The sequence below is a fragment of the Callithrix jacchus genome, chromosome 12, assembly GCF_049354715.1.
Source record: "Callithrix jacchus isolate 240 chromosome 12, calJac240_pri, whole genome shotgun sequence".
NCBI classification, from domain to species: domain Eukaryota; kingdom Metazoa; phylum Chordata; class Mammalia; order Primates; family Cebidae; genus Callithrix; species Callithrix jacchus.
Genome location: NC_133513.1, coordinates 125,977,838 through 126,000,716, shown reverse-complemented (window position 1 = coordinate 126,000,716; position 22,879 = coordinate 125,977,838). Strand labels below are relative to the sequence as shown.

The 22,879-nt window shown below is 55.5% G+C and overlaps 1 protein-coding gene across 6 annotated transcripts in view; it reads right to left on the bottom strand.

Moving 5' to 3' along the window:
* The window catches only part of INPP5A (inositol polyphosphate-5-phosphatase A), a 262,671-nt gene that overhangs the window by 109,441 nt on the left and 130,351 nt on the right, over positions 1-22,879 (bottom strand). For 2 of the 6 annotated variants that reach the window (XM_035269561.3, XM_035269560.3), the window contains exon 1: positions 1-22,879. This exon is cut by the window's left edge and continues 9,281 nt beyond it. The exons of 3 other annotated variants lie outside the window; for them this stretch is intronic. The gene's annotated coding sequence lies outside the window, so the exon portion shown is untranslated. One more of the 6 variants, XM_078346808.1, reaches the window with a different exon arrangement.

Below are 22,879 nucleotides of genomic sequence, written 5' to 3'. Positions count from 1 at the left end.
GCGCTCGGGTAAGGGCCACCTAACAGGACGCAGCACTCGGGTAAGGGCCACCTAATGGGACACGGTGCTCAGTAAGAGCCACCTGTGGTAAGAGCCACTTAACAGGACATGGTGCTCGGTAAGGGCCACCTAACGGGACGTGGCGCTCAGGTAAGGGCCACTTAACGGGACGTGGCGCTCAGGTAAGGGCCACCTAACAGGACACGGCGCTCGGGTAAGGGCCACCTAATGGGATGCAGTGCTCGGGTAAGGGCCACCTAATGGGACACAGTGCTCGGGTAAGGGCCACCTAACAGGACACGGCGCTCGGGTAAGGGCCACCTAACGGGACGCAGTGCTCGGGTAAGGGCCACCTAACGGGACGCAGTGCTCGGGTAAGGGCCACCTAACAGGACACGGCGCTCGGGTAAGGGCCACCTAACGGGACACAGTGCTCGGGTAAGGGCCACCTAACGGGACGCAGTGCTCGGGTAAGGGCCACCTAATGGGACGCAGTGCTCGGGTAAGGGCCACCTAATGGGACGCAGTGCTCGGGTAAGGGCCACCTAATGGGACGCAGTGCTCGGGTAAGGGCCACCTAATGGGACACAGTGCTTGGTAAGAGCCACCTAACAGGACGCGGTGCTCGGTAAGGGCCACCTAACGGGATGTGGCACTCAGGTAAGAGCCACCTAATGGGAGGCGGTGCTTGGGTAAGGGCCACCTAACAGAATGTGGCCCTCAGTAAGAGCCACCTAACAGAATATGATGCTCTCCCGACATCCTTGGGAAGGGCACGACATCTGACCTCTAACGAAGCCTGTCCTCAAGCTTTGAAACCTACAGTTTGGCTGGATTTCAGACAACAGTCACCTCTAACCAATGCTGCCCACACTGAGCGTTACCCCCACTGTCACCCTGGCTGAAGCTGGCCTTTCCCGCACCTTCCCCTGCTGAGAGCAGAGCAGGCCGGTTGAGAGTGCAGGCTCCGAAGCCAGAACCAAGTTCAAATCCTGCATCAGCCTCTTCCTGGTAGTCACTGAACCGCTCCTGCTTCGCAGAGCTGCTTTGATCCCTGCATGGGTGGCAACGTGGAAGGCACCTGAGACAGGAAGCTTGCATGCCAGCTGCTATTCCAGGAGGGGCTGGTGCTGCTTCCCATCAGCACTTTACCATGTGGAGGAGCCGCAGAATACGGCCCCAGCACGTCCTTGGCTGATGATGGCATCAACAGGCATGGTAGGAAGGGCTGTGCCAGCCCAGAAGGTTGGGTCCTTCTAGAGCAGAGAGGCAGAAGCAAAAACAGGGGGTGGAAGCCAGAGCAGGGACAGCAGAGGGAGAAGCAGAGACTTAGAGGGAGGAGCAGGCGGGTGGGAAATGGAGCTGAGAGGTGGAAGCCAGAACACTGTGCCACGGGAGCCAGAGGGGGGGCATGGGAGCTGGAGTATGGGGGGACAGGAGCCAGAGCATGGTGGGATGGGAGCCAGAGCAGTGGGGGCAGAAACCTCACTGAAGCCCATGTTTGAACTCTCCACTCCTAAGTCTGCTGTGACTCCCTTGGGCCCAGAGGAGGCCACGGCTCTAGGGGCCCCAGCTGCCCGCTGCCACCACTGTGACCCACTGTCCCAATCAGAGGGAGAGACAGGGACACCCTTGGCAGATGGAGGCGTGCCCACATGCCCATGCCTCATGCCTGAGGGGGTGGGCCACGCGGGCTTCCAACAATCTGAAGAGAGCCCTTCTCTTCCTTACCTTTGCTGAGGCCAAACCATGAGTAACCCTTACGGGAAAAGACATCCCCAGAAAGCGATCTCCCACTAATGGCCTCGCTGTAAATTAGAACTGACTGATGAAGACCAAGGAAAAGTGACACCCATCAAGCCGTCACCGCCGCCTGCACTTTCTCCACTTTGGCACCGCTGTCCTGACCACACGAATATCCATCATTTTCCTTAAAAAAAAGGAAACAGTCACTGCCAAGAAGTCGATTTCTACAGGACAAGGAGGTGGGGGAGACATGGGGTGAAGGGGCTTCCTCCCTAGGAGGGAAATGCTCGCCTATTTGCTAAAGGGGGTGACCTGGCACAAAGGGAGACTGGGTGCTGTGGACAGAGGACAGGCTCCCCCCTTGGAACCTCCCAGGAGACCACGGGGACGTGAGCTGGCACGGTGGAGAGTTAGCTGGTTGTGGAAGGAGGAGGGGCAGGGGACAGGTGAGCCCCAACCACTCTGCCCCCAGCAAGGAGGGCCTGACAGTGTCCTCCTGCTTCTGGGTCAGGGCTGTGGTGAGTAGCAAGCAAGCCAAAGGCTAGGGACTGCAGCAGAGAATGGGGAGGTTGAGGACAGGGACTGGGGGGTGGGGTCAGGGCATGGAGTCAGGTGTGGGTATGTGGAGTCTAAGGATATGGGGGTGGGGTCAGGGCTGTGGGATCTGGGGTGTGGAATCTGAGGATGTGGGATCTAGGGGTGTGGAGGTTGAGGGTATGGGACATGGGGTTGAGGGATTAGAAGCTGAGGATGTGGGGCAGGGGGTGTGGGGCCTGGGGGTATGGAGGTTGAGGGCATAATGGCATGAGGGCTGAGAATGTGGAGACCAAGGGTGTGGGATCGAGACTTGGAAGCTGAGGACATGGTGCTGAGAGCCTGGGGGCTGGGGGTGCAAGGGTTAAGGGCCTGGGGCTGAGGGCTGGGAAGCTGAGCACATGGGGGCTGAGAACATGTGGGGTGAGGGCGTGGGGGCTGCGGGTGTGGGGCTGGGGGTTCGGGGGTTGAGGGCCTGGGGCTGAGGGCTGGGAAGCTGAGCACATGGGGGCTGAGAACGTGTGGGGTGAGGGCGTGGGGGCTGAGGGTGTGGGGCCAGTGGCTGCAGAGGGATTTTCTGTGAAGAGGTTAGTGGCCCTGAGGACCCAGCAGAGGACGACAGTATGGGCAAGAGCTAGAAGGTACGTTCAGAGCCTCACCCTGAGGAGAGAGAGGCAGCAGTCACCAGCAGGTCCTGGCTCCGTGGGGGCCCAGCAAGGCCACAGTGGGGAAAGGGACACGGGAACAACGCCCTTCCAGAAACCCAGGTCCACGCTCAAGCCGGAGCCCTGAACAAGCACCTGCACCTCACTGCAAGCCGCACATCCAGAATCCAACGCGGACCGCCTGCCCTCTCTGCCCGTGGGGCAGGCACAGGCAGGCTGAGCCCCACAGCCTCCAAGCACCTGCACCCCACTGCAAGCCGCACATCCAGAATCCAACGCGGACCGCCTGCCCTCTCTGCCCGTGGGGCAGGCACAGGCAGGCTGAGCCCCACAGCCTCCAAGCTTGACCAAGTCCCTATCAGACTAAGGACATGTGAGTGGCGTTCTGCCAACACATGAGGGAAGCAGCCACTGCTTTCAAGGACAAGGCTGGGCCAGGCTGAAATGTCACTGGCTGTCTCCTAGGAGAACGTGGGGCCTCCTGGAGCAGAGCTATTTCTGCTGCGTCACTCACCACTGCCCCAGTTCACCCCCGCTCCCTCTCATTCAGGGATCCCGTGAGGACCAAGCCTCAGGGTAAGAATGGGAGCCACATGCAGCCCCTCACAGCCCCACAGGGAGGGGAGGGGATGGGAGGGCCCGGCCGGCAGCACCTGGCACTCACGGGGCAGCTGCCCAGCTCCACACTAGCAGGTGCTACTCACTGGCCATTTCTGAACCTTCCCTTGTCTCTGGCGCCCCGGTAAGGAAGTGTGGAAATGAGACCCCAGGTTTTAGGACAAAGCTCCGCACGGAATGCACGCTCAGTAAAAGCCAGCAGTGGTGGCTGTGTGACGGAGCTCGGCGGTGTTTACAGAAGCCACAGCAATGGGCCAACCCCACGGCACTAAAGGCTGAAGCCCCCTGAGCCATTCAGAGAGGGGTGAGGCGGGCCGCCAGCTTTAAAAGCCAAGGAAGAGAACAAAATGTCATGAGGACTGATAAGCCCTTCTCATGCTCCCTGTGCAAATTCATGTTTAACTTGAGGAGAAACAACAACATTTTCTCTTTTCCCTCACCATGCTTTAATTAAATCTCTAGCCCACTGTTTGAAATAAAGCCATTATGGATAGTGATCAGGAATTTCACTACTCCCTCCTGAACTATAAAACCAATCACTTAACTTTTTATGACATAACCTCTGAAAAGTGAAGCAGACACGGTCACGGCATTTGCGGTCCGTCAGATGCGCTGGCTTCAGAAAAAGGCCTGCTGTGCTTCACGGCCGTCTTTTCCCGTCTAGCAGCACTGAGGACTCGCAGGGCGTCGCTCTGCCCCGTCGTCCTCACCAGGAAGCCTAAACTGGAAAGAGGCTGAGGGCTGCCAGCCGGTGGCAGGGAGGTGAGGCCCTTGTGTCATTCCGTCCATGAAAGGATCAGGGACATCTGAGCCTGGGATTTGCCTCTGGAATTTTCAAAAGTCAAGTGTGAGGCTGGGCTGCAGGAGCCCCGTCCCCAGGCCCCACACTCTTATGCCACGCCAGCACCGCAAGGCTCGAGGACATTCACAAAACCGAGTAACTTTGTTTGATGTTGCCTAGAAATAAGAAAAACTAACAAATACCTGTAAAAGTTACACTTGAAAAATCTCCACTCCAACTTATGTTCAATGTACTTAGCAGAAAGGTCAAAGCTCCGGAATTTGCTGGATAAATAAATGTTGGTGAGGCGGATGAATCGCTGGAGAACTGGTGCATGGCAGCGAATGAGCAGCCTGCAAATGCCTCCCCAACCCCATTATTCCCCCTTTTCCAAGAGCCCAAGATTCATGTCCCCGCATGCCGCCAGTTCATTACCGAGAAAGATCATCCCTCTTCCGGCTCGCGCCGGGCAGCGCACGCGGCCCCCTGGGGGCCCTTCCATGTTTAAATCCCCATCATCTGCTCCACTGAACAGCTTAATCTCTGCTTGTATGATCAATACTATATCAGTGTAAATTAAAATGACAATTTTAAAGTAATTAAGCCTGTTAATGCTCGATTCAAATGTCATTATTTGCACAAGGGATTGAGGAGAAATTACATGGAGCCCGGGTGACAGGAAGCTGTCTGGGCCCCTCGGCCCCGCTGTGCAGGCCACTGGAGGCTTCAGCAAAGCGGATTAACTTCTGCCTCGCCCTGCCAGCATGCCTATCCAATTTCCAAAGACGATAACGCAATTTGATAAATTTAATTCCAGCTACAAACTCAATTATCGTGATAATAGATGAAAACTGGGAGGAGCCTCTACACAAGGCCCGCATTTTAAAAAACACACTTAACTCCAGAACGAGCTTCAACAGTAATGGCTTGATTTGATTTGCTCTCTCTCTTTTGAAACCCCTTTAAATAGTTATGACGGTTGGAAGAACAGCCGACATTTATTAAACAGTCGAGCTCCCACCGAAAGGGGCTGTGGCTTAGACAATCCAGGTCATCATGGAAGCGTCTGCTGCCCCGAGCTTGTACAGCAGCATTTATTAGACAAGCACATCATTACATTATCGGATCTCATAAATAGATACATAAAACTCAGCCAGCCTCAGACGGAACCTCCCTTGTGCTCAGCACTGGCAGGAGAGCGGCAGCCAGCAGGACCCCGCCATCTTTGTCCCGGGTGGCAGAGGGGATGGGGTGAGGGGAATTAATGAAAAGAATTTTTTCCAATCACCTTTACCCTCCTGTGAGTCCCAGAACACTGAGTGCACATTATGAGTCAAGTCATCTCCTCCGAGCTCTCGACGCACAGATCTCTCTCCACCCCAGTCCATCTACAGACGAGGGGGTGGGAGCCTGCCGAGAAGGTCCGCACAGCACACACTGGGGACCGCTTTAGGGGGCAGCTGTGACCGCTGGACTTCATCCATTAGGTCAGCAATAAAAATTGACAACCAAACATTAATTTCAAGATGAAGAGCACACTGTAACAATTTCCGTTTGAAAGATGTTTCAGCTCCGTGTGGGCCATCCTTCAGGGTCTTCCAGACACTGCTCTACCCAGGGGGAAAGAGCCCCGCTGAGGAGACAGCAGCCTTGGGAGCGCGTGCCACGGGCGATCCGTCTCGGGTGACCCGACGGGGGTTTCCGGCTGTTCTCACACCCAGGGATGTAAACTGTAATTGTCTGAATCCCGCCTTTCCGATGGAGGAGGGAGGTGTGCAGCTTGTGTTTCTCCACCGCATGCTTGAGAGGCCTTTACCGTTTCCCCTGAACTGCCCATGAGGACTTCATAGTTCCTCAAGTTGCCAGACAGCAGAAATCAGATTTAAAACCAGTGAAAACATGGATTAAAGGTTCAAATGGCTCTCCCTTTCTGTCCGTTTAAACAGAAACATCCCTGACTATAAATCATCTCCCCGAGTTCCTCAATGCGCAATAGTGAGGAAGGAATGCTGCATTTCAACAGTCACAGCACGGGAGAGGCAGTGAGTCAAAGCTGGACGCACCGTGACTCGGTGTTAAGGAGGACGTGGTAAAGAACTAATGTGATTATATCATTTTTTTTTTCTGATACAGGGTCTTGCTCTGTTGCCCAGGCTGGAGTGCAGTGGCACAATCTCAGCTCACTGCAACCTCTGCCTCCCAGGCTCAAGCGATCCTCCCGCCTCAGCCTCCCGAGCAGCTGCAACTACAGGTGCCCACCATTGCACCCAGTTAATTTTTGCATTTTCAGTAGAGACGGGCTTCCCATGTTGGCCAGGCTGGTCTCGAACCCTTGGGCTCAGGCGATTCACCCGCTTTGGCCGCCCAAAGTGCTGGGTTTGCAGGTGTGAACCACCACGCCCAGTCCATTCTTCCCCTTTAGCCAGGAAAAAATTATACAATGAAAGAAGTACCCTAAATCTTATCACCACTTTTCCTGGCATAATTAACAACCAGGTCTTCTCCCAAAAAGCAACACAGAATCGAGGGGAAAACACATGGACTCAGTTAACTCCTGGGAAGGGCATTTCTATGATCTAAGCAGGGGCTCTCCTGTATTCTCAAGGCCATGGGTGAGCGGCGGCCTCCACGGGGTGCGCTGTGTGGGGGACGCTCTCTGGATGGGGTGAAGTGCCCTATCTGGCCTTTTCTTTGGAAACATGGGCGCATCTGAGAAGGCGAGGTAAGGCCTCAGGTGGGCACGGTCTCTGAGCCCCAGCTTCATTTCCTTCAGTCTGGGGGGCTCTCCTGCACAACAGGGCTTGGCCTGGAGGGAACCACCTGCACAGGTGGGCACCGCCTGGCCACAGCATCGGGAAAGTTCTGGGCAGGTAGGGGCAGCCTGACTGGACTGCTCAGCTCCTCAGCTGCAAAGGGAAAACCCAGAGCCACCCCCTGACAAGCCTGCTGCTGATGGGGGAGAATCCTTGACCAGCATGGCTGGAAAACGGCCACAGCCAGAAGGGACAAGGCGCATGCACACTCCTTCTGAGGAGGCATCTACACCCCGTTCGTGCAAACAGGCTCATTTAAGGTTGCAAAATAAGAGACAGCATGACCTGAATGGGAGCAAATCTAACGGACATAAAGAAAAAAGACAGCGCTTAAGTAGAACAGTGGTGGTTCCACGCCAGACCCCTGAGAGCAGGCGGAATGAACGCTGAGCCCCCGGGAGGCCGAGCGAAGAGGAGGCTGACTTCTCCCGGAGGACGCCTCCCGGCACCGGGCCGGCTGACTGCAGGACGGGAACCAGAGGATTGTTAAAGGTCAGCCGGAGCCTGCTCGGCAAAACTGAGCCCTGGCCACTACCTCATGGGCTGATGCTCAGACAGCAGTATGCAGCTCTGTGCCCACGGGTGGGGCACCCTACACACTGTCCTGACAGGGATGTGTGGCCAGCATGGCGGCCACCTTCTCCCAGGAAAACACTGTGCCTCTCACCCTCCTTGGGATGGAAGGATGGGTGGTTTTCTAAGAAGTGCACATGGCGGTTCTAACAGGTGCCGAGCCGAATGGCAAGGCGCAGTTGTGAAAATCACCCACACCTCGGTGCTCAGCTCTAGGCTGCTGCTGAGGGGAGCTATGAGCCCCAGCATGGGGGCAGAGACGTAGCTGTCAGAGGCTGTGCTCAGAGGCCCAGCCAGCCCCCACACACCATGCATCACGCCCCGACTCATCACACAAATGCCCAGGTCAACAGCAGGGTCTGCAGGGACTAGGGAACGGATGAAAAAACACGACGTTCCCTTTGAGACGCCTTGTAGTGAAGCCTCAAGAGCAGGTCAGGTGCCCTCCAGGCACACGGCATGGTCCTGGGCAGGTCAGCCACGTGCCCTCCAAATGTCCCTGTGGCGTACAGGCTTGCATTCCTTCTGTGAATCAAGCCTAGTAATGTCCACTCAACTCTCAGCATCCGAAGCCAAGCCTGGTTGGGCTTTGGAGAAAACACGTGTTCATTAAGTCTCCCTCAGTCACCTTCAAAACCATAAAAACCCATCTCCAGGGAGGCCATGCTTGGTGAGCACGGCCGAGGGGCCGTAAGAATTCCCACAGGTGAGCAGCCCGGGCAGAGCCAGGAGCAGCTCACAGGGCCCCCAGAACTGAAACGCCACTTGGGGCCACATGAGCAGAACGAGCAGCTGAGCCTCGGATCAACCACGGCCGTTTCTTTATGTTCACTGCTTCAGTGATTTTCTGTCAAAAAATGCTAACAAGCATGAAAGTCCTTAAGAGCTTTACAGTTTTTCAGTTTGTTCACCAATACATTTCGTGTGGCGTGTTTGTTTCCCCGGCGGCCTGTGACACAGCACTCGATCACGCCTGTCGGCCGCCTGATGGATCAGCCGACCACGAGGCACCCTGGCCCAGCCTTTGCCAAAGAGCCTGTTAACGGATTTCCCACCCGGGGAGAGGACTGATGTGAGCACAGCCCTGCCCGGCTCGCGGCTCAGAAGAGGAGCACAGGAGCAAGATTATTTCACCCCCAGGGTGTGGATCTGCTCACAGCACACTGGGGATCTGTGCCTCAGGCGTCCCAGAAGGCGAGGAAAGCGTAACAACTCGAGGCTGTGCAGACGGATCCTACAGGCACACGACCCCACTGCAAACCAACGCCAGCCAGACGCCAGAAGACGGCACCTGCCGGCTCAGAATGCAGAGAAAGTGCAGGTGACGTCAACCAAAATCACCCACCGGGTGGGAATAATGTCACACTCAAAATCAATAAAGCTTTACTGAACCTAAAGAAAGTCTTTTTGGCCAGGCACAGTGGCTCACACCTGTAGTCCCAGCACTTTGAGAGGCCAAGGAAGAAGGATCACTTGAGGCCAGGTGCTGGAGACCAGCCTGGGTAACATAGTGACACCCAGTCTTTATAAACAATTTTTTTTTAGCCAAGCGTGGTGGTGCACACATGCATCCCCAGCTACTTGGGAAGAAGCTGAGGCCACAGCATCACTTGAGCCCAGAAGATCAAGGCTGCAGTTAGCCCCCATCACACTACTGCATGCCAGCCTGGGTGACAGAGTGACATCCTGTCTCAAAATAAAGTAAGATGTAACGAGAAGAAAGTCTTTTCAATGTTACATGGCATATGGAGATGTGCACGTGACGTGGAAAGCTGTTCACACACCATGGTTGTTTCCTGTGGCATGTTGGGTTTCCTCAGGGGAAACACACACAGAGTGGGGTGCACAGTCTGCTCGCCGAGCCAGCTGGTGATGGAAGGACTTCTCTTCCCAATTAAATCCAGCACACGACGAGATTTTCTTTCTAGAGTGCTAAGATACGTGTAAGTGGCACTGACAGACCCGCACCCATCTGAAGTGTGTGTAACTGGATGAATCCTGACACATCTACACCACTAAACCAGACGACAAACACGCCCGTCGCTCAAGAAGGTCACCTGGGTCCCTTCATCTCTGGACACAAGTTACACTTGGCTCTGGATTGTGTTTGCTAAACTATAGTACGAAGCGGTGGGAGCAGAGACCAGGCTGGAGTGGAAGATGCAGGCTTCATCCCAGGACTGTCTGCCATTCCACCCGGCATCCTCATCTGCGCCAAGGTGCGGGGTCTACCGTTCTCCCTCCTGGCCTTGACCTGACTTCTCTTTAGTGCTCCTCAGAATCCCTCCAGCCCCCACCCAACCCCTTCCCTGGGAAACCACTCTGCGTTCTGTCATTACAGACACGTTTGCATTTCTCAGAACATGATATACCTGAAGTCACACGGAATGCACTCTTTGGGGTTTGGCCTGGATTCTTCTGCCCACCATCATTACTGCGATAACCTGCCACGGTGTGCACGGACAGTCCCCTCCATCCACCATGGAGTGCTGCTGAGGCCTGTCCCACTCACCCACGGTGGCGCTCTGCGCTGGTGACCGGTGTTGGCTATTCGGAATAACGCTGCTATGAACAAACATTCTGTCTTTGGGTGGAATGTGCTTTCATCCCTCGTAACTACCAAGGAGGGAAACGGCTGGGTCATATGGTGTGTGTGTATTTTTAACTTTTTTTTTAGCCCTCCATGTTTTCCCACGTGATTCTGTGACCGGACATTTCCACCACTAACGCGAGAGCCCCTGAGCTCACCAGCACTTGATACGGTCTGTCTTTATAGGTCCAACTGACCTATAAAGAGGTTTCTTTTTATAGTGGCTTCTGCTTTTTGTGTCATATTTAAAGAAGTCCTACGTGATCTTGTGGAAGCTGCACAGTTCCAGCTCTTATGCTAGTCTATGGTCCAGTTCAACTTAAATGTTTATATGTTTTCAAGTAATGCTGAAATGAATTTTTTGCAGACAGCCATCTAATTTCTACAGCACCATTTGTTGAAAAGACCATTCACTGACTGTTGAAGTCTACTGGTAACCCCTGTCAAAAATTAATGGAGGGCCTATTTCTAGATTCTCCATTACCTCTGCGATCTGTTTATCTGGTTTTGTGCTAACACTACACAACTGGTTTGATTATTGGGATTTATAAGAAATCTTAATCAGGTAGTATAAGGACTCCATCTTTATTCATGTTCAAAGTTATTTTGACCCATTCTAATTCCTTTACATTTCCATATATATTTTAGAACCAGCTTGATTTCCACCAAAAAAAAAAAAAAAAAAGTCTGCTCGGATTCTGATCAGTAATGCACTGAATCTCTAAGTCACTTTGGGGAGAAATGACGCCTTACAATACTGAGCCTTCCGATCCATGAACATAGTATATCTCTCCATTCCTTTAGATCTTATTGGATTTCTCTGGCAATATGCTGTAGTTCTCGATACACAGGTCTTACATATCTTGACCTAATTCATTCCTTAATGCTTCATATTTTTGATGCTATTATCAATGGTAATGTTATTTAAACTTCAATTTCCAACTGCATCATTTACAAGCCACTAGCTACATAACAAGATTTTGAAGACATAAACATTTTTATGTTAGGTAGTCCCTCCCGACTATTCATAAAAGCACTTGATTTTGCCTATTTTTTCTTCCTGAAGGTGGTATTGTCCCCATTACTGTCAATGTAGGCAATTCAGTAAAGTTGTCTTTCTTTAAAGATGGATTTTTGCTCTTGTAGCCCAGGCTGGAGTGCAATGGCACAGTTTTGGCTCACTGCAACCTCTGCCTCCCAGGTTCAAGCGATTCTCCTGCCTCAGCCTCTTGAGTAGCTGGGATTACAGGCATGCATCACCACACCAAGCTAATGTTTTTGTATTTTTAGCAGAGACAGGGTTTCTTCATGTCAGTCAGGTTGGTCTCGAACTCCTGACCTCAGGTGATCTGCCTGCCTCGGCCTCCCAAAGTGCTAGGATTACAGGCGTGAGCCACCTCACCTGGCCAAAGTCTATCCTAAGCATCAATTTACACTTAGTGCTGGACTGTCTTTTCCACACACGAGCTCTGCAGGGCACACTACGAAAGCAGCAGCTCCTGTACGCCAGTCTCCTAGTTTCCAGAGGCAATTACTTTCTTTTAATTCTTTTCTTTTGGTGTCTACCTCCATACCTCTAAAGCTTATATTGACACTTCCTGATTTTCCAGTTTTCATCACTGCCTTTTCCATTTTCCATGGTGGAAGACGAGGATTTAACTACTTTCCACCATCTTTCCTGTCACTCAGTGTCACGCACTCCATCTCTGACCCCACCCTCTCAATATAATATTTTCACTTAAATCAATAACAGTATTTACATCATTAGAACTTGAAAATGTTCTTTGCAACAAGATTATTAATTATATTGTGATGGCTTTTCATGAACAGCGTTTTGTTTTCCACCAAGTTCATTACTGCCTTCCTTCTTGTTAACAACATTTGTTAACTGGGGATTCCGCTGGCTGAGAGTTGGCTGGCAGTGTTTTGAAAAGGGATGAACTCTTCATACCCAGGAAGCAACCCCACACTCCCACCGCCAAGAGACAAGCAGACTGAAGCTCATGGTGCGAAAACCAACATTCATGGTCTGCACTCTGGCACCCACAGGGCCTCTTTGCACAGACCACGCCCCCTACAAGAAATGTTCCTCCTCCAGGTTCCCTCCATGGCTCCCTCCTGCTCATCCTTCAGGGGCCCCCAGAACAGCCTGCTCTTGGTCTCTGTCTCCATCGGGCCCAGGCTCTCTGCTCTCATCCAGGAACTCTGCTCCCAGCCCAGACCCCACTTCAGGCTCTTTCCACACTTCCTCACTGTGTGTTCATGTACATGCTCCCTTGTGTCCCTTACTCCACAAGGGCAGAGTGTGAGAAGATGCTGTGTGCCGTGCAGGTGGAGCATAAAAACACCCTGTGTGAGAACCTGCTGTGTGAGAACATGCTGTGTTGTGCGTCAGTAGAGCGTGAGAAGGTGCTGTGTGTCTGCACTGTGTGAGAACATGCCATGTGTCATGTGACAGCAGAGCGTGAGAGTGAGCCATGTGTCCTGTGGTGGAGCGTCAGAGTGCACCGTGTGTCCTGTGGTGGAGCGTGGGAGTGTGCCGTGTGTCCTGTGGTGGAGCGTGGGAGTGTGCCGTGTGTCCTGTGGTGGAGCGTCAGAGTGCACCGTGTGTCCTGTGGTGGAGCGTGAGAGTGAGCCATGTGTCCTGTGGTGGAGCGTCAGAGTGCACCGTGTGTCCTGTGGTGGAGCGTGGGAGTGTGCCGTGTGTCCTGTGGTGGAGCGTGGGAGTGAGCCGTGTGTCCTGTGGTGGAGCATCAGAGTGCACCGTGTGTCCTGTGGTGGAGCGTCAGAGTGCACCGTGTGTCCTGTGGTGGAGCGTCAGAGTGCACCGTGTGTCCTGTGGTGGAGCGTCAGAGTGCACCGTGTGTCCTGTGGTGGAGCGTGGGAGTGTGCCGTGTGTCCTGTGGTGGAGCGTCAGAGTGCACCGTGTGTCCTGTGGTGGAGCGTCAGAGTGCACCGTGTGTCCTGTGGTGGAGCGTGAGAGTGAGCCATGTGTCCTGTGGTGGAGCGTCAGAGTGCACCGTGTGTCCTGTGGTGGAGCGTGGGAGTGTGCCGTGTGTCCTGTGGTGGAGCGTGGGAGTGAGCCGTGTGTCCTGTGGTGGAGCGTCAGAGTGCACCGTGTGTCCTGTGGTGGAGCGTGGGAATGAGCCGTGTGTCCTGTGGTGGAGCGTGAGAGTGAGCCATGTGTCCTGTGGTGGAGCGTGAGAGTGAGCCGTGTGTCCTGTGGTGGAGCGTCAGAGTGCACCGTGTGTCCTGTGGTGGAGCGTGGGAGTGTGCCGTGTGTCCTGTGGTGGAGCGTCAGAGTGCACCGCGTGTCCTGTGGTGGAGCGTGGGAGTGTGCCGTGTGTCCTGTGGTGGAGCGTGGGAGTGCACTGTGTGTCACATCGGCAGACCATGGGAGTGTGCTGTGTCATGTTGGCAGAGCATGAGAAGGCGCTGTGTTGCGTGTCATGTGCCACATCACAGGGAATATGCCATGTCCCGTGTTGTGCGTCATGTGTCATGTGTCAGGAGCCACAGGTTTCTGGAGCCCAGCTGACAGTGAGGGTCCTGCCATGCACGTCTGGCTGTGTGAAGCATGGGACCTCTCCGTGCTCCACCTCCCAGAAGGACAGGCAGCCATGAAGCCATGCAGACTCGACACAGGACAGCGCTGGGTGGGGGTGAGGGTGGAGGGCCCCAGTCAGGGGCAGGCAAGGTCTGCCATATGGGCAGACCAAGGTCTTCTCCTGACCCGGCCCTCACTGTGGGCCTCCTCTGCAGGGGATGGTGTGCACCAGTCACAGCACCTGCACAGCATACACGTGGACGTGCAGCAACTGGGCTAGGGCGTGCCGAGTGGATGGCTGCCATCCCGGAGGGTCTGCTGTCTGAGACGGAGCACTGTGTAACCTGGGCACGGTCATCCTTCACCCTAGCTTACACAGCATCACCTCCAGACCAGCGTCCATGAACACCCACGCGGACCTCATGGCCAGCACTGCCCACCACTCCCACCTCACCCAGAGGGAGGGAATCCCACTGCCCATGGTCCCATGGCCAAATGGCCAGGACCAGCCCCTGAGCTATGGACCCACAGCAACCTTTCCAGTTCTGGACTCTCCCAGGGCTGCTCTCTGTAAGGCGCCTTTCCCATTGTCCCAGCTCCTGATGGGACTTCCTGCTTCCTCAGCCCCAGGCCTCAATCCGAACCCCTCTGCATCTGCCCAGAAGTGTGGAGGACGCTGGCATGGGGAGTGGCACCCACAGAGCCAGGGACCTGCCTGAGCCTCTAGGCTGCTCATCCCCAAGGCCCAGGTCATCAGCCACGGCGGCTGGCAACTTCCGTGGTGGACGGTGGGGAGCATGAGCACAGGCTCCAGGTGACGGCAGGAGAAGCTCCCAGGCAACCTCTGAGCGCCCATGAAGAAGCGCAGACACTGGCGGTGCCTCTCTTTTCAAGGTGCCACGGGCCCCGCACCTTCCATCCTCCTGCTGGACACGTGCAGCCACAGGGAGCAGCCAGCAGCCTTGGAGGTCTCGCTGATCTTCCGAAAGGAAAGCTTCTCAAGAGACATACAACCCATACAACATACAAAGCAGCCTCCCTGGAGCCCAGGGGGCCTAGGGCATCCATGCCCACACACTGCCACAGACACAGGAGGCCAACAGACTCAGCCCTGTGGGTAAACAGACCAACAGGCGCCAAGTCTGCACCCCAAGGCCTGGCCTACAGCCAGGAAACGCCCCGTCTCCTTAGAACTCGAGGAGCCGCCACGAAATTAACCTCGTGGCAATTGTTTTCCCACCCGTTTGATAGCCCAGTGTCAGCTCATCTGTTAGAGGGAAATAAAAAAGTCAAGCCTAAATGTACAAAAAATTATGATGGAAGCCCTAAATAAAGCAGAGGACTGCAAGCTTATTGAGTCAAAAATCAATCAATCAATGAGGGAGTGGATTAGGAGCACCTCATAAGCCCCAAAGAAATAATTTGCCCAAACACTGGGATTTAACAGTGGAGGACCAAATTCCAACACTTTTAGGAAGTAAATAATGAAAAATCAATTCAAAGAAAAAACAGATCGAGAACCCTGGACTCTGACACATTTATTGCTGATACCGTTTCTCGGCTGACCCGAAAACTTCGGAAGCTGTTTATTTACTTTCAACACCTTCCCGAGATCAATATTTTTAATTTGGATCCGAGTTATTATTTTTCACATCACAGCAGTGGGGAGCAGAGTAAAGTGGCTCATATTTTAGTGCTAAAAAGATCGATACGACAGTTTCACCTTCACTGCAGCCCCGGCCGCACATCACCACGTCCCGCGGGGCTGCAGGTGCCGGGGCCGGGGAGCAGGTCATTACCTGCCCGCTGAGCAGACAGCCGTGATTTAGCGGAGCACGAAGGGCCCAGTGCCCTCAGAAAACCAATCTCGCCCCCTCTCACTTCATCATGCCCATCTTGTCTCAGGCAGGTGAGGAGGGGCGAGCCCCAGGCAGGACTGGAGCTGGAGGGCAGATGAGCTTCCCAGAGGAATGTCCTCATCGGAAACGCATTTCCCTTTCCTTCCCTTTTCCTGGATCAAAGAACATCCGTAAACTCCATCGATTTTCCATAAATTCCCCCTAAAGTCTTATTTAGGAGAACAGAGAGGGGAAGGGGGTGCTCACGGAGCAGGAGGGACGGGAAAGCAGCAGGGCCTCTCACCGGAAGGAGCAGGCCTCCCATTCCTGGGGCACTGCTGGGTACTGGGACGCCCCCCCCACCCCGAGAGTACCTGGGCCACTGCCTGGGGGCCGTGCCAAGAGCCTGCCTCTCACGCACTCCAGAGCTGGTGTGGGGGCTGTGAGCTGCCATGACCAGCAGCTGCGAGGGGCCGCGCCCCACCTCATTCTCCGCAGACCCCACTTGGAGGACGCGGCCCTGCTGTGCAGGAGGTCTGGGCGCCTGGAAAGCCTAGAGGCCACTGAGGCGCAAGCAGAGCCCACTATGGCCACGCTTCAGGTCACTCATGGCTCCAGCAGACACCTGCCCTCTGAGGACAAAGGCAGCACCAGGGGTTGGAGAGGTGAGCCCTGGTTGGTGACCAGCGGCCAGGGGCTGTGGCTGTCCTGCCCCGTAGGCCTTGTGGGCCCACAGTTCTGCTTCCAGTCCAGAAGCCCCACGTGAGCAGGTGGCGTGGCTTGGCACGGCTTAGCAAGTGCGCAGGGCCGTCCTGGCTGAGGCAGCCTTCTGCCTATGGGGCCATTGCACACGGAGGCCTCCACCACCAGCTCGGGCTCCGCTCTCTTGCTCACTGCCTTGGCTTGTTGCTGCCCCAGGCCCATCTAGGTCATCCGGACCCAGGCTCAGGCTGGCCCAAGTCCCCACACAGCCCTGTAGCTGCTGTCTGCCCAGAGACTCCTGGCACATGGGGTCCCAGAGACCCTCACATGCACCATCTGGGCTGAGTGCCCAGGCTGCGGAGCCCTGCTGCGCAGCGAAGGGGCACATGCCTCTGGGCCAGCTGGGCAGCTGTGGAGAGGCAAGGGTCTGCACCACCCTGGGCCCCTGCAAACTGTCTCCAGGCGTTGCAAGTGAAAAAGCATCGCAGAAGCAAGGGGCAACCCGCCTGGCGCTCTCCAGGGTGGTCCGCCTGATGTAGCAGGATGGCTGCACCCCCAGCCCCCTCTTCTGTCTGCTGTGTGGCCACAGAGGGGCTCAGGAAAAAGGTGAAGTAGGGTGGCCCACACAGCCATCCTGTCCCCAGCTGCTCCTCCAACCCCCCTCTTCTGCTGACTCCCTGACTCCAGCTGGGGTCCTGTGCAGCAGGTGCCTTCCTGAGCAGGGGGACCCTCCGAGGAGCAGGCTCTCTGAGCAGCCATGGCTACCGGGAGCAGAAGTGTCCCTGGAAGCAGTGTGACCGCCGGGCCTCACCTTCTCAGCCCTCTCCTGAAGCTGTCTCGGTTATAGCAGCAGATAACCCTTCTGCTCCGACTTGAAGCCACTTTTCAGGCATGGTTTCTCCAGGCTCCCTCCGGGTGGGTGGACGAAGGAGGCCGCATGGAGAGAGCGCTTTCCTCTTGCACCCCAACCCCACTTAACCCTTCCCTCCAGAAGCCATGGCATTCAGCCGGGTCGGGACAGTCCTGGGCATGGGCCCCAGCAGCACTCCCAGCTCCCAGCAGGAAAGCTACTCAAGCAGCTAAGGCTTTGAGAGGCCACGGTCAGCACTGGAGGCTTTGAGAGGCCACGGTCAGCGCTGGAGGCTTTGGGAGGCCACGGTCAGCGCTGGAGGCTTTGGGAGGCCACGGTCAGCGCTGGAGGCTTTGGGAGGCCACGGTCAGCGCTGGAGGCTTTGAGAGGCCACGGTCAGCGCTGGAGGCTTTGAGAGGCCACTGTCAGTGCTGGAGGCTTTGAGAGGCCACGGTCAGCGCTGGTGGCTTTGGGAGGCCACGGTCCATGCTGGGAGGCCTCGAAGAACCTGCTGCAGGTACCCACACCAGGCCCTCCCAGCCCTACCAGCCTGTGTGGGACCCATGCCTAGCCAGCTGCATGCTTCAGTGGCACTAGAGCCCAGGACACAGACTGGGACCCACACTCAGGCCACCGTAGCCCCACATAGCCTCTCCAGGGCTCTCTGAGCGCCACACAGCCTCACCATGAATGCCAAGTTGCCAGGCCGAGATGGGAGAGTGGGGTGGCCTGGGCCCTTACCAGGCCCCACGCAAAGTCACTCAAATGACCTCAAGTCATTCAAATAAATATGCGCCCCTCCCCATTCCTCCTCTGGGCTTCCCGGGTAGGTCAAATCCCCCGAGAAGCACAGTGACGGCCCCGCCCCTCACCCTGCAGGACTCTGCTCCTGTGGAGTGGACAATGAAATCAATCTGCAGCCTCTTCCTCCTAGAGCCCTGGTGAAGCTGCAGCACCAGAAAGCCGCTACCCCACGTCCTCCCGCAGAGTCCAGGCTTTCCAGGCACTGAGGGATGAGTTCTCAGGGCTCCCTGCGAGCCCGGCTGATGAGACACGGGATTTCTGTGCTGCCGGAGCTCTGGATCAATAGACACGTGGCGCCCCCGGAAAGCCTCGCCCAGGCGTCTCTTCAGTGTCGAGGCCCACGTGGTGGGCGCCCAACGGCAGCTGAGAAGCTTCTCTGGGTACCAACGTGGTATAGAGACGTCCAAGGGGGGGTCTCCTAAGCCCCGGCTCCAGCGCTGGAGGTGGATACATGTTCCCAGGGGTAGAGACGCCAGGCTGAAACCAGGAGCAGGGGCTCTGGCGCTCCAGGGACAAGGCACCCAGACTGCCGGGCCCTCAGACGTCCTCCAGCCTGGCACGAGTCACCGTCCCATCCTCCATGCAGAGAGCTTGAGTGTCAGCCTGGCACCTCCTGGGGCCCTCCACCATGAGCTGGGCCCACCTCCCCTGGCAGGACTGCTACAGTCTGTCCCAAGAGCTCCCAGTGGGTGGGATGTCTGCCTCCTCCTCCTCCTTGGAACTGAGGTTTCTCTGAACTGTTTTTGTAGGGATTGGTTTTCTGACAAAGTCATGGGAAGCAGGAAAGAAACGCCAAGCACACCCAGAGCGGCCACTGCCGGGAGGAGGGTCCAGGCTCGCCCAGGGCGGCCACTGCCGGGAGGAGGGTCCAGGCTCGCCCAGGGCGGCCGCTGCGGGGAGGAGGGTCCGGGCACCATGGACCCCGGGGCATGTGTGTTCGCTCTGGCCGCCCGGCCCGCTCGACTTCACCCCCACCAGTGCTGTCAATCTGTTCGAGGAAGAACATTTCAGACATGTCCCCGGGAACGGGACGGGGCTGGGACTCACAGTGCTGATGCCGGAACATGCAAGAGGACAGCCACTGAAGGAACCGACTTCCCACGCTTGACTTTCCCGCAAAACACACAGGAGCCACCTGGCCCAGGGCAACAGGCCTGGGAGGGGACGCTGTCCCGAGAGCGGCCGGCCAGGGACGAGTCTGTCTCCTCGGCCTCTGTGCAGACCCGATGAGCCCCCCGGTTATGCTCATGCCCACGCATTACGGTTCTTACAAACGAACAGAAAATGCTTTTTTCTGAGATGGAATCTTGCTCTTGTTGCCCAGGCTGGAGTGCAATGGCGCCATCTCGGCTCACTGCAGCCTACCCCTCCGGGGCGCCGGCCGCTACCACCGCAGTACAGACGGGGTTTCACCGTGATGGTCAGGCTGGTCTCAAACTCCTGACCTCGTGACCCACCTATCTTGGCTTCCCAAAGTGCAGGCTGTGCCCGGCCTGATCGCATCATTGTTTAAGCATCAAAGTTGCCTTCGAAGCATCTCCGGTAGGAAACTCGCAAGTGCTGCATGGGCGCCATCTCCTGGTGGCAATGGGCATCTGCAGGCTGCCTGAAGCCCCTCGAGTTCCCCCCCCAACAGGCTCACGTGCCAGGCACAGCTTCAGGTTCAGCCGTCTTCTGGGAACAGGCCACACTATTTTCTGATCCCTATTAATACCCATGACAGCATTTATGTACAAGATAAATTCATTTCAATTTCCTTTTTCAATTAATGGCCTATTATTTGAGCCAGACTCAGCTAAAAATATTGCTCCAATACCATCAATCTTATAAAATTAAATTTTCCTCCCTCTGACAGTCGGAGGGCATCCGGCTGGGGCAGAAGGGTGTTGTCTGGCTGGCCACTGCTGCCCAGCTCTGCCCAAGACCCTGGGGGGGTCGGGTCCCATCACCCAGACACACCGAGGCCCCCCAGCAAAGACCAGGACACGGAGGCGGCCAGTGGTGGCCCAGGGGGCAGTGCTCTGGGGTTGGCCAGCCCAGACTCAGTGACAAGACGAGGATGACAGGCCACCCTGGTGCCAGTTCTGGCACTGAGCTCCCAACTGGGGATCTGGGGCATCCTGGACCGTCCCATCTGCCAGGCAAGGTTGCCCTCCACCATCCACCTGGCCTAAAGCCTCACTCAGGACAGTGCCTGGAGAGACAAGCCAGGGCTAGAGCCCACTGAGGTGAAGGGTGGCAGAGGCACGGGGAGCTCCCGCATGCCCCACTTTCCTGAGAGCAGGCTGGGACCCACTCCCACTCAAAAGCCTCATCCTGTCGCATTTTCTAGAAACTCCCGCTGTGAGGGTGACTGGAGGAACAGCCTCAAGACAGAAGACCTGGTGCGGCTGCGTCTGGGCGGCTCGCTCAGCTGCCCTGGGGCCCTGCACCCTGGCTTCAGAGATCTCAGAGACTGAACTGGAAAGGGCACTGAAGAATGGGCTGACGCGCCGTCACGCTCAAGCACTTTGAGGCGCCCAGTGCACTGTGGCTTCTGGGGTGGGGGGACCCAGCCCAGCCCCTGTGCTTCCTCCCACGATGGGCGTCTTTTCTTTTTACAGCTGGGGTCTAGCTCCCCTCACTGAACACTGCCGCAGAATCTGCAGCAGGTGCAGACTATTTTGGCATCTGACAAATTTTGAAGGTTTGAGCTGTTCACATAATTTAAAGTATTTCCTAATTTGACTAGGGGTTATTAATAAATAACTTCCAATATTTGAGACTTTTCCATAAATCCTTATTTGCTTCTAATTTAATTCCTTTTGGTGAAAGAAGGTGTGTGTATCATTTCTGTTCCGCAGATGCGGAGGCGAGGTCTTTCTGGAACCAGACTTGTGCCGTGGTGACTGCTCTGCTGGAATCGCCCAGGGCCAGAAGGGAGAACAGCCCGAGCTCCTCCAGGGCTGGCATGGCCTGTGCCCGAGGCCAGGTGTAGACGCCCGGATGCGCACGCCAGCCAGGCCTCGGGTGGACCTGAGCCCCCAAGCACAGGCCACTCCGGACCCACCTGGAAAACTCTGACAACAGCCAGATGTGGACAGTGGTCACAGCCCTTGGGGGTCTGAACAAGGTTTCCTGAGGCTTTTGCCTCAGTGAAAGACGTTTTGGTGGAAATGACGGCCATCTCTCCATCCAGCCCGCACACACTTCGGTCTCAAGTACCATGGTCAGGCTTGGGCAGACTGAGAGGTGTGCTCCGGCCAGGGTCCAGCACGCAGGTGCCTTCTGTCTGTGGCTGTGTCCACCGCTGCTCTGGCTGGAGAGCCCTAGATGCTAAGGGGGCGGAGCCCCTCAGCCGTGACAGCGCCCCTCGTTCCGAGGTCACTTTGATAAGGATACAGGCTCCTGCTTTCTTCTAACTACTATTTAGTAAGCTACATCTTCCTCCCTCCCTTCACTTTTAAAATACCTGTGTCTTTACATCTAAAGGAAGCTGGGAAGAGCTGAGGGACGGTCCCCGTGAGGAGGAGGTGGCCAGGAACTGCCACAGACGAGTCTCTCACAGCAGGGCGGCACACAGAAGCAGGGAGCAGAGACCCACTCTTCCGAGGACGACGGTGGCCAGGAAGGCTTCGTGTAAATGCTGTCACCAATCCGGCTCTGACGTGCGCTGGTTTGTCTATTCGGTCTGAAGTGTAAATGCTGTCACCAATCCGACTCTGACGTGCGCTGGTTTGTCTATTCGGTCTGAAGTGTAAATGCTGTCACCAATCCCACTCTGACGTGCGCTGGTTTGTGTATTCGGTCTGAAGTGTAAATGCTGTCACCAATCCCACTCTGATGTGCGCTGGTTTGTGTATTCGGTCTGAAGTGTAAATGCTGTCACCAATCCGACTCTGACGTGCGCTGGTTTGTCTATTCGGTCTGAAGTGTAAATGCTGTCACCAATCCCACTCTGACGTGCGCTGGTTTGTGTATTCGGTCTGAAGTGTAAATGCTGTCACCAATCCGACTCTGACGTGCGCTGGTTTGTCTATTCGGTCTGAAGTGTAAATGCTGTCACCAATCCGACTCTGACGTGCGCTGGTTTGTCTATTCGGTCTGAAGTGTAAATGCTGTCACATATCCCACTCTGACGTGCGCTGGTTTGTCTATTCGGTCTGAAGTGTAAATGCTGTCACCAATCCCACTCTGACGTGCGCTGGTTTGTCTATTCGGTCTGAAGTGTAAATGCTGTCACCAATCCCACTCTGACGTGCGCTGGTTTGTCTATTCGGTCTGAAGTGTAAATGCTGTCACCAATCCCACTCTGACGTGCGCTGGTTTGTCTATTCGGTCTGAAGTGTAAATGCTGTCACCAATCCGACTCTGACGTGCGCTGGTTTGTCTATTCGGTCTGAAGTGTAAATGCTGTCACCAATCCCACTCTGACATGCGCTGGTTTGTCTATTCGGTCTGAAGTGTAAATGCTGTCACATATCCCACTCTGACGTGCGCTGGTTTGTGTATTCGGTCTGAAGTGTAAATGCTGTCACCAATCCCACTCTGACGTGCGCTGGTTTGTCTATTCGGTCTGAAGTGTAAATGCTGTCACCAATCCCACTCTGACGTGCGCTGGTTTGTCTATTCGGTCTGAAGTGTAAATGCTGTCACCAATTCCACTCTGACGTGCGCTGGTTTGTCTATTCGGTCTGAAGTGTAAATGCTGTCACCAATCCCACTCTGACGTGCGCTGGTTTGTCTATTCGGTCTGAAGTGTAAATGCTGTCACCAATCCCACTCTGACGTGCGCTGGTTTGTCTATTCGGTCTGAAGTGTAAATGCTGTCACCAATCC